Source organism: Octodon degus, unplaced genomic scaffold, assembly GCF_000260255.1.
Source record: "Octodon degus isolate 3935 unplaced genomic scaffold, OctDeg1.0 scaffold00002, whole genome shotgun sequence".
Classification (NCBI taxonomy): Eukaryota; Metazoa; Chordata; class Mammalia; order Rodentia; family Octodontidae; genus Octodon; species Octodon degus.
This window is the reverse complement of record NW_004524578.1, coordinates 21210012-21221405: the sequence shown is the minus strand read 5'-3', so window position 1 is coordinate 21221405 and position 11394 is coordinate 21210012. Positions and strand designations below refer to the sequence as shown.

The 11394-nt window shown below is 39.1% G+C and overlaps 1 pseudogene; it reads right to left on the bottom strand.

Annotated features, from left to right (window-relative positions):
- Nucleotides 1-1659: 1659 nt before the first annotated feature.
- LOC101593229 lies at nt 1660-11080 on the bottom strand (annotated as a pseudogene).
- Nucleotides 11081-11394: the final 314 nt, after the last annotated feature.

Sequence of the window (11394 nt, the reverse complement as noted above, 5' to 3'; positions counted from 1 at the left end):
ATGATGCTAGCAAGCTATGTATTTTAGTTACAAGGGGAGCCGGGATGGTAGAAGCCCAATGAAGGACCAAGTCCATGAGGCATGGTGTCCCTGGCCTTTCTTCAGTGCACAGCCTGATTGGGGGGTGTGTGGGTGGGCTGCAGGAAACTGTCAAGGTTCAAAGATGGACGAACAGTGCAGTTTTGGCAAAGCATGCAGGAACAGATCCTGATCAGCTAATAACCTGATTGTCTGCTCAGAGACTCCTGAGTTGGCAGGGACTTGGATGAGTCAAAATCCTTGCTGTCATGTTTTTCTTGCCATGAGGCACCAGGACTTAACAAACCATTTGCTGGATTGGGTCCTAGCCTTTGGCCTGGGGATTAATCTTGTCCCTGTGCCAGACATGGGCCTCACCACAAGTCACTTAGTCCTAGGACAGACTCAGTTCATTTTTATGTAACATCAATCATTGCCTGCTCTGCATGTGTCAAGCTGGTCCTCATCATAAAAGCTGTGTGCTGGTGAGCCTGAGATTTTTAATATATATTCAAACTTCACAGTTCTTTAACTACTTTCAGCAATACAGATTTGGCACAAGATAAATGCTTTGTTTAATATTGTTAAATACTTGAGGTAAAATTTTAATTTGCTAGTTCTGTTAGTATTATGAAAATGATATGCAAAGAAAATTACATTCAGATTAGTGTTTCCTTTGATATTAATAAATATATCAAATCACTCCTGTTGTTTTTCTTTAATAATATCAGTGATTTAAGAACCTTTCTTGGAGAGAAAAAGAATATGACAGTAGTTGATACATGCTCTGTGTAAAGAATGTATTTGATACTTTTACCTCCTACAATGATTTTCCAATCATAATGACTCACTTCAGTGAAAAACTGGGGCTTTGTTTATAATAGACTAGGAACATTTCTAGAAATTTTTCCAATTTCTTTGTTTTGCAGAAATACAAATATGACCATGGGACTGCATTTCCTCAAAGTGCTGTAACATGATTTGTTGCTACTCTCAGTAACACTGATAAATTAAAACAATAAAGAAACCCTAAGAGTTAATAAAAGAATACATAGAAACAGTATTTATCTTTGTGTTGTGAGATTAGAGTGTTCACTCTCTTAATATTTATCTTTTTTCCCATTTTTTAAAGAATGAAAAATAGCACAAAAAAATTAAAAGCACTAAGAATTTAAGAATTTCACTTAAAAAATGATAGAAATTCAACAATGGTTGTTGTGCTACATATTATTGTCTTCAAATTAGTTGTTCAGATTACCAGATAGAAGCATGAAAAATTGGTCAAAAAATTAAAAAGAGAGAAAAGATTAAGCATTACCTGCTTTTTTCAATAGAACAACACAAATCAAAAGTATAATTATCCAGGCTATCATATATATCGATATAGATATAGATAGATATATAGCTTTTCCCTTCTTTTCTCCTTTCCCTCATCCCAGTTGTTCTTTCCCTTTGAACAGTTTCTTTTCCCTTCACAGTCTCTATTGTACTTTTCAGATTTTATTTACTCTTTCAGGTTCTTATATTAAGGAGACAATATGATTTTTACACATGTGGGTCTGATTTATTTCACTTATGAGTACTACCATTTTTATTTTTTTTTCAGACAGGGCCATTTATTGCGAGGCAGTTGGCAGTGGCCTAGGCGCAGTACTGCAAGTTGGCCTTCTTCTTGGCCCGTACCTCCAGGAAGCCCTCCATGTAGTCCTTGTGGATCCGCTCTGTGGCACACCTGTGCAGGGCGATCATGGCCACTTCCACACACGCAGCCTTGCACTGGGCCCCATTGAAGTCATTGGTGCAGTGGGCCAGCTCCTCGTAGTTCACGTCCAGGCTGACCTTCATCTTCCCAGAGTGGATCTGCATGATCCAGGCCCGGGCCTCCTCACTGTATTGAGAACTCAATCTTTCAGTCTAAGTGGCCTGAGTGGAGCAAGGCAGGGTCCAGGATATCCCCCTGTTGGTGGCTGTGATCACCTTGACATGGGTGTTGGGCTGGAAGCTGTCCAGCTGGTTCAGGAACTCCGGCATGGTCCTCTGCACTTCCTGGTCCCTGGCCTTCTCATTGTCAAAGCACTTGGTGCCATTGGCATCCAGCTCATTGACTGAAGATGCTGGATGGCGCTTTCTCCTTGGCCAGCGGGAAGACATCCTGGACCAGGTTGGCCCCGACCCAAGGAACATCTGTACCAGCTGGGGCCCTGCCAGTTTCAGGAAGGTGGCCTAGATCTGCGCTGCACAGGCCCAGGCCAGCAGCGTCTTCCCAGTCCCTGGCAACCCATACATTAGCACCCCCTTTGGAGGCCGGATCCCCAAGTTCTCAAACTCATTTGGTTCATTGGCAAGACAATGGCCTCCACCAGCTCCTGAATCTGCTTGTCCAACCGCCAGTGTCACCGTACTGCTCTGTAGACCTCTCATTCACCTTCATGGCCTTCCCGCGTGAGTCGTACTCTGTAGGCAGGGTCTCCAGGATCAGGCAGGAATCTTTGTTCACACCCACCAGGTCTCCCAGCTTCAGCTTTTCAGCATCCACCAACACAATCACAGGCAGGAAGTACGTCTGGTACATGGAGGTTTTATTTTGTTTTATTTTAATAATTTTATTGAGAAGTAGCAATGAGATAGTTTCAAAACAGGTTAGTAGTACAGTTACAATAACATACATTACATATTGTTGTATTTGTAGTAGTTATTTATAGTACAAGATGCAGACATGTTATGATATCTTGTCTAAACACTATTCAAAATTTTCTTCTCATTGAACTAAGAGAAAGCAGCTGTGTATCTATGCTAATATAATATATATATATATATATATATATATTCACTACAAAATGGTCCTTCATTTATATCTCCTTTTTTGTTTACTTTTGTCAGAGATGTGAATTCCATTGCCATTCATATATTGTAGGTGCATGAATTCAACAGAGTAATCCAACATAGTCCAGTAATCTGTAATAGTAGTGGGTTATCCGCATGACTGGCAATGTTTGCATGGAGGTTTTGATCACCACACACTTGCCCTTCCTCTGGGAGTCCAGGTCAGGATTCACACCATCTTCCTCTTGGTCACTGGGATCAACGTCCAGCAGCTCAATGATGTTGGAGACGAGGTATGGCAGTGTCTTGTTCACTTTGGTTTTCTCGCTATACTCTTTGATCTTGTCATTCATGGCTTGAAGTTCATGGGTGACTCGCAACACTTCGCTTTTCATTATCTTGATCTCGCTGTCCAGCAGCCGTGTGTGCTGGATGTTCTCCTCTGTGGACATCTTGAGCACCTCCTCACCAAGTCCGTCTTGCTGGGCTTCATCCCACACGATTGCCATCTTCTCCTGCTGAGTCACTGAGTATTTCCTTTTTACTTTATACATTCTTCATATCAAAACATATCTTCCAAGGTCAAATAAAGTAACTATAGGATGTGGTTCCAGCTATATCGTACATGATTATCATATAACCATATTGATATTAAATGTCAAACAGCCAAATCTACCAGATGGCAGTCTACAGAGGTCACTCAGATACTTAAAATGACTCTAGATCAGGATACATGTGAGAAAAAAACTTATGACTAAAGCCAAGTCTTTAAGAGATTAGGTATTTTTTAACTCTATTTTATCTACCTCAGAAGTATTTTTAAGGTATGGGATGTCCATACATTCCAGAATATTTTTGCTATTCTTCCATTTATGTAATACATCTTAGAAGGCATAATCTGATTGTAGTGTGCATTATTTTATTATATTAGTATCCCAAAAACATTTTAAAAACTAATTTAGTGCCATCCTAGAAAAGTGTATAATAAATACTTAACTCAGAAAGTATATCACTGATTTATATAATAGAATCTAACTAATTAGCTTTTCTATTCATTAAAATAAAATGAGGAATAATTTGAAAATTGCATTAAACTAGGTATCCTAATCTTAGTTTACAAAAATAATGACTAGTTTTTTAAATTTAATTTTATTTTGAAGAGTAAAAACAAAATTTTATATATCACATCACTATAATTGAAGACTGTAAGTCATTGTAAAAGTATCTGTATTGAGGTTTATAAAGCATGTGTATTAAGAAAATAGGAAAAAAATCACCATTTTTTAGTAGAATATGTTAACCAAAAAAATTTTGCCAGGTGTGTTGGTGCACCACTGTATTTCTAGCACTCAGAATGCTGAGCCAGGAGGATCACTACAAGTTTGAGGCCAACCTGGGCTGCAAAGTCAGTTGAAACACAGCCTGAACTACATAGCAAATCCCTGTCTCAAAAAGACAAAAAAAAATTTCTTGCCTAAGCAGTCAAGAAATTTATGTTTATATCATAAATTCTGTTGGTCAATGTATATCAAAATTGGTGTATAGACTTAATGCAGTAATAGTCAAAATACTAGCAGCCTTCACAGAACTGGAGAAAACAATCCTAAAATTCATACAGAATCAGAAGTAATTCAGAATAGCAATCCTGGATAACAAAAGCAAAGCAGGAGGCGTCACAATTCTGGACTTGAAATTATATTACAAAGATACTGTGATAAAAACAGCATGGTACTGGTACAAAAACACAAGAATCAACAGAACAGAATAGAGAAACAACCTCAAGCACAATCAAGTACTGTATTTCATCTCTGACAAAAGAGCCAAAAACATACGCAGAAAAGATAGCCTCTTTAATACGTGATGTCGAGCAAACCGGCTACCTACATGCAGAAGAATGAGTCTATATCTATACCTTTCACCATGTACTCAAATAAAATGAAAATGAACCAAAGAACAAAATGTTACAACAGAAACAACCTGCTAGAATACAAAATAGGTGAATTCTTGAAGTTATAAGCATAGGCGAGGACTTTCTGAACAGAACCTCAGTTGTGTAGGAAATAGTATCAAGAATCCACAAATGGGATCTCATCAGATTAAAAAGTTGCATGGCAGAAACACAACAACCAACAGAGTGAAAAAATAGCTTGTAGAATAGAAAACGTTTTGCCAGCTATTCCTCAGAGCACTAACATCTAGAATATATACAGAACTCAAAAAAAAAAAAAAAAAAATAGCTCTCTCAGAAAGAGACTCAATCAGAAAATAGACAAGTGAAATGAATAGACATTTCACATAAGAAGTACAGGTAGCCAATAAATACATGAAGAATGGTTCAGTGTCACTGGCCACTTGAGAAATATAAATTAAAACAACACTGAGATTTCATCTGATCCCAAAAGACTATTTTGTCTTTTTTTGTTTGTTTGTTTCTTGGTGTGTCTACCTATATGATTATTTTATAGTTTAGTGGACAGCTCAGTCGTGGGCATGGTAGCGTGGCATGTGGTGCTGGGGATTGAACCATGGTCCCTGCACTTGCCTAAGCTTGCCTAAGGAGGAGCTTTAGACCACTGAGCTATTTTGTCCACCCAAGAATAACCATCTTTCTTTCTTTTTTCTTTTTTGGCAGAACCAGGGATTGAACTCAGGCCCTTGCACTTGCCAGGCAAGCACTTATTCTTCTGAGCCATCTCCCCAGCCCCAGAACAACCATCTTGAACAAATCAAATAATAAAAAAACTGGCTAGGCTGTGGGGAAAAGGAACTCTTCTACAATGTTGGTGGGATTGTAAACTAGTACAATCATTATGGAAATTAGCATGGAGATTCCTCAAAAAACCAAACCTTGAAATCCTATTTGAACCAGCTATTCCCCTCTCAGGTATCTTCCCAAGAGAGTCACATGGATCATATTACACTGACGCATGCATGCCCACGTTTGTAGGAGCACAACTCATAATATCTAAATCTGAGAAACAGCTATTTATCTAACAGATGAATAAAGAAGATGTAGTATTTACACACAATGGAGGAGTTCTCTGCCGTGAAGATAAACTTGAGTCATTGGTAGGAAAATGGATACACCTTGAGAACATAAGATTAAGTGAAAGAAATCATACATATAAATTTAAATATTGCATGGTTTGTCTTATATGTGAAACTCAAAGTATAAATAAAAAAGATAATAGGAAGTAATGAAATCTTTCTCAATGGGAATATATATATACATATACATATATATATATATATATATATATATATATATATATATATATATATCAACCTCAGTGCTGCAGAAGCTCTTAATAAGCATTTTCCTCTAGTTCTTATTTCAGGAATATGAATTCTAATTCTCAGCATCTCTTTCTGAAATTGCTGCATATCGCACCTAAAGAAAAAGACTCCTTTGTTTATCGTTTCAAACAGTCTCTACAAAGTGAAGCATTCTCACAAGTAGGACTTCATGATGTTCTGTAAGTTGCAGTAGGCTCAATAAATTCCAAGCAAGAGGTACACGATGAGGAGCCTCTGTAATAATCGGATGTAGCTATTTGAACATGGTGATATTTCCAACAACAAAACTGTCAGCAAACTGGAAGATACCTTCCCTCTGAGACCCACATGAAAAATGACAGCTTCATTTAAATCAAGATACAAACCAGCCAATTGAAGGCCCATGACTTTTGCACAGTATTTCAGCTTCAAACTCTATCCTCTTCTTGCTGATTTCTTTTATTAGAAAACCAGAAATTCCTGGGGGCCTGATGGTTAGCTCAGTTGTTTAAGCGCCTGCTCATGCAAATGCAGTCAGGCACAGGATACCTTGGTCTGATCCCCACCTCCACCTGCATTATCAGAAAAAACATTCTCAACTTTAGGGCCAGCCAAATAGCTCAGCGGATTAAAGCCCCTGGGCAGGGGCCAGGGATTCGACCCAGCACTTGGGAGGCTGTAAACAGGAGAATCACTACGAGTCTGATCTAGCAGTGAAACCCTGAACACCCTAAAATACAGAAAAATAAAAATAAATAAATTTTAAAAACCGGAAATTCCTTGTTTACCTCTCTGCTAAATTCCATGTGACATTAATAAACAACAGCCTTGTACAATGAAATTCAAATCCTCATTAGTTTCCTTTTTGCTGTATTTATGAAGGCAGTCATCATGTTTTAGACAAAAGCACAAGCATTGTTGTGAGTCACCAGACTTAATTCATTTTGCAAGGCAAGCTGGAGCTGTTGTGTTATCTTTCCCTTCTTGTCCCTTCCCTTCTTTATCTCATGTCAACTGCAAGCAGCCACATGTAGAATTCAAATTCCCATAACCTTTTTTCAGTTTAAAAAATGAGTTTGGCTTTTTTTCCCTGTATTTAGTACAGGGTCTATAAGGTCTCACTATGTATATTGGACTCATAGTGATTTTCCTGTTTTCAGCCTCCCAAGCGCTGGAATTATAGGTGCGTGCCACAACATCCAGTCTCAGTCACAGCGCCCCATGGGCGGAGCTGGCATGGCACCCCAGGGATCGAACCCCTGCTGCTGTGCTCTGCCTAAGCAAGCACTTAGTCCACCGAGCTATCGAGCTATCAGGCCAGCCCAAAAATGAGGTTTAAAAATGGAAAACCCATATGAAAATGCTAGCCCATGTCTTTTCTTTTTTCTAGCGGTCATACACATTTTGTCTTAAAAAGACCTATTTAAAAAAAAATGTTTTATTTATTTGGTACAGGGTCTCATTACGCAGTTCGGACTCATAGTGATCCTCCTATCTCAGCCTCTCCCATGCTGGGATTATAGGCATGGACCACCATGCCCAGTTTTGGTGGCCAACACTGTGTGCCTGGAGTTCTAGGGACAGCATAGCATGTGGCACCAGGGATCAAACCCAGATTCTTGCGTGTACCAGGCTATCTTCCCAGCCCCCAAAAGTCCTATTTTTAATAATTGTGATAAAATTTATCATTTATGTGTATGGTACAGTGACATTAAGTGCTTTCACATAGTTGTGCACCCATCACCACCCTACAGCTTTAGAACTTTTTTATTGTCCCAAATTGAGATTTGGTACACATTAAGCAATAATTCCCCGTCCTCCACTCCAGCCCTTGGCAGCCACCATTCTGCTTTCTGTCTCTACAAATCTACTATTCTAGCTACATGGAGGAAGTGGAATTACACGTCTTTTTCTTTTAGTGGCTGGCTTATTTCACAACATAATTTCTTTAAGTTTCCCTCACTCCGCAGCATAGGTCAGAATTCCTTTGTTTTAAGTCTGAATACTTTTCCACCATTTTCTTATTCCACATTTTGTTTATTCATCCACTGGTGGACACTTTGCCTGGCTTTCACTCTTGACTGCTATGGATTTGTGAACATAGACGTACATATGTCTATTCAATTCTCTTGGGCATATACCTGCAACAGAGTTGCTGAATCATCTGGTAAATCCATTATTAAATTTTTGAGTGACTTTTCTGTAACAGCTGTGCCATTTTACATTCCTACCGGCAGGGCACTGTTACCATAATTTTGAGCCTTAGCTTGAACCAATAATCCAGAGGCAAAAGAGACAGCACAAGGTCCTACAGAATCCTAGCAGCAAAAGAGCCTTCCTCACAGAGACTGTGAGTAATCTTCAACAATGACTCCTTTTTAAGGTTTTGAAGGTTTCTTTTTTTTTAAATTTTATGTGGAAAAGGCTAACATGGTTTCTTTCATTGATTAGATGTTTTGAAAAATACATCCATTGAAAATCATTTGGCATATTTTCATGAATGCTGCATCCTTTACTCATGGACAGAAATGCTTGTGAGGGCACACGCTAAGGGCGATCTTCAGAATAAGACTGTCAATTTGAGCTGATATGGCAAGTGGGAGAATCTGACCAACTGCTCACAGGCAGCTGCAGTAGAGCTGATGGTGCCCTGTTTTGCGTTCAGGGATGCATCAAGGCAAAAGCAGACAATAACCACTTTAGAAATGATAAAACTGAAGGTCAACAAGGCGTACAACTTATCCAATGTCACAGCTTGGATTTGGATCAAGTCTTGGTATTTCAAGAAGTCTTGTGTTCCCTTCATTGAACTGTCTCCTTTTCATTCCCTATTCCAAAAAACTCTTAGACCACATCAAATAGTCTGTTATTCCCTGCACTTGCTTATGATGCGTCCTCGTGACCTCTTGTTCTTGCTACCTCTTCAGCCCTTTAGCCCGTCTTCATGTATTGACACCTAATCACACTCAAAAGTTCCCCCTCAACTCCCAAAGCTTCTCCTAATTTCCCCCAAATAAAGTCAACATTCTTCTCTGTGTGTCTCCAATCTTTGCTGGTATCTCCTTTAATCAGACTGTGTTCTTTGTTGTCATATCAGAGCTCAATCTAGGGTAGTGTATGTAGAAAGTGATTTATATTTATATGTGGTAACTTGAAATCTTGAGGAGACAAGTGATTTAGAGGTTGTCTGGTCCCAACCCCAAAACCAACCTTGGGGCTCCGCTATCAGGGCCTCTGTTGCCACTGCCCCTCGGCCCAGATTCTTACCTGGCACACTCAGCAAGTGGGAAGGTGTCTCATTGCTGAGACAGCCGAGACCAAACTCAAACTCAACATCCTTCTGCCTCAGTCTTCCAAAGCGTGACTATATCCAACTACTTAAATATTTTTGGGAATCTATTAAATGTGAGGCACTTCTCAGCCTTGAAAACATTAGTGAGCAAGGATGAAAGCCACACCCTCTTGAAGGTTACATTCAGTAGGGAGAAGCATACTTTTGAAAAACATATGTTGCTGCAACCCCCAAGGTCTGGTGGTCCCCCACAGTCTATATTTGTGTTCTAAAGAATAATTAGCCAGGGTGAGGGACAGAGGGTAATGGACTGCTACTTTGGATGATACCAACAGGAAATGTATGTATTTTTCAATGCAGCTTTTCTTTTTTCTTTCTTTCTTTTTTAGCTCTTCATAAAAGGACATCTCTTAAATTTATCCTTCCTATTAGGAATATAAAAATTGGGGCTGGAGAGATGGCTCAGTGGTCTAAAGCACCTACTTAGAACAAGCTTAGCAAAGCACAGGGACCGCGGTTCAGTCCCCCAGCACCACACGCCAGCCAGCCCGCCCCCTGGTGGGCTGAGCTGGCCACACACACACACACACACACATAAATAAAATTAAAAAAGAAAAGAAAAGAATATAAAAATTGGATTTTTATTTATTTATTTTAGCAGAAGCAGGGGTTGAACTCAGGCCCTTGCGCTTGCCACAGAAGCACTTATTCTACTGAGCCATCTCCCCAACCCCTAAAAATTGGATTTTTAAAACATCTATTCTTAGAGCCAGGGAGATGGCTGAGTGCAATAAGCGCTTCCCTGGCAAGCTCAAGAGCCTGAGTTCAATCCCCAGTTCTGCCAAAAAAAAAAATAAAAAAAATAAAAAAAAAAGTAAATAAATCTATTCATAAGTAAGTAAAGAAATCTCTGACTGTCATTTCCAGGACAAGTCGGATGTGGCCAAGTTTGTATTCCTAGACTGTATTCAGCAGCAAAACAGCTTCTGTGCCAATAACTTGAGTGGGAATTACAGGCTCTCAACTATTCTTCTGTTTTGGTACTGTGTTACTCAAGCCCCTGTCCCCTTTCCCACCCCTCCTCCAGCAGCATACTGAGCACCCTCCACTGGGCCAACCACATCAACAAAACTCAATAAATACATTACTGAACAAACATTGATACGTGATGGCTTCCTGCCCTGATTGTATCTTCTGCAAAACAAGAAAAATTACCCTGCTGCCTCCTCTGCTTTACAGAGTTATTGTGAGAATTGTTGCATACATAAACTGCTTCAGGCTTGAATGGAAAAAAATGCTGTGTGAATGCTGATAATTAGAAGTATTGCTGTAAGCTACAGAAATATTTACTTTTCAAGAAAACATTTCAAATTTTACAAGGCATTGGTTTAGATTTACATTTGTATTCCTGGGTCTTCAATTACATGGGATTGTTTTGATTAGAGATTGCAAATTCTAATCCCGTTCACCTCTACATCACCCTTCTGCCGAAGACGTCCTTCATAAACTGGGCACATACCTATAATCCCAGCACTCTAGAAGGCTGAGGCAAGTTTGCATGTTCAACCCCAGCATGTGCAGCTTAGAAACCTAGCTATCTCAAAATTGAAAAACTTTAGCAAAAGGGCTGGGATTGTAACTAGGTGAGAAGATCCTGGGATCAATGTCCATTACTGCATATAGAAAAATAAAATCAAATTTAAAAGGAATCTTGTGTAGGGGACTTTTTACAGGAAAGGGAAAAAAAAAAGAACTTGTAAGTTTGTTTCCCACCAGAGTGTAGCTACTCATTACAGAAGCCAGTTGATATAACTTTAAAAAATGACAGAGAAAGGAACAAGGAAAGATAAAGTGCCTTGGAGGTGAAAAAGCTGTGAATTGAATTTAATGGGTTGAACTAAGGTGTTTTCCAAATCTTAACTCTGATTTTATTTTTTTTTATTTTTTATTTTTAAACATTTATTTATTTATGTGTGTGTGTGTGT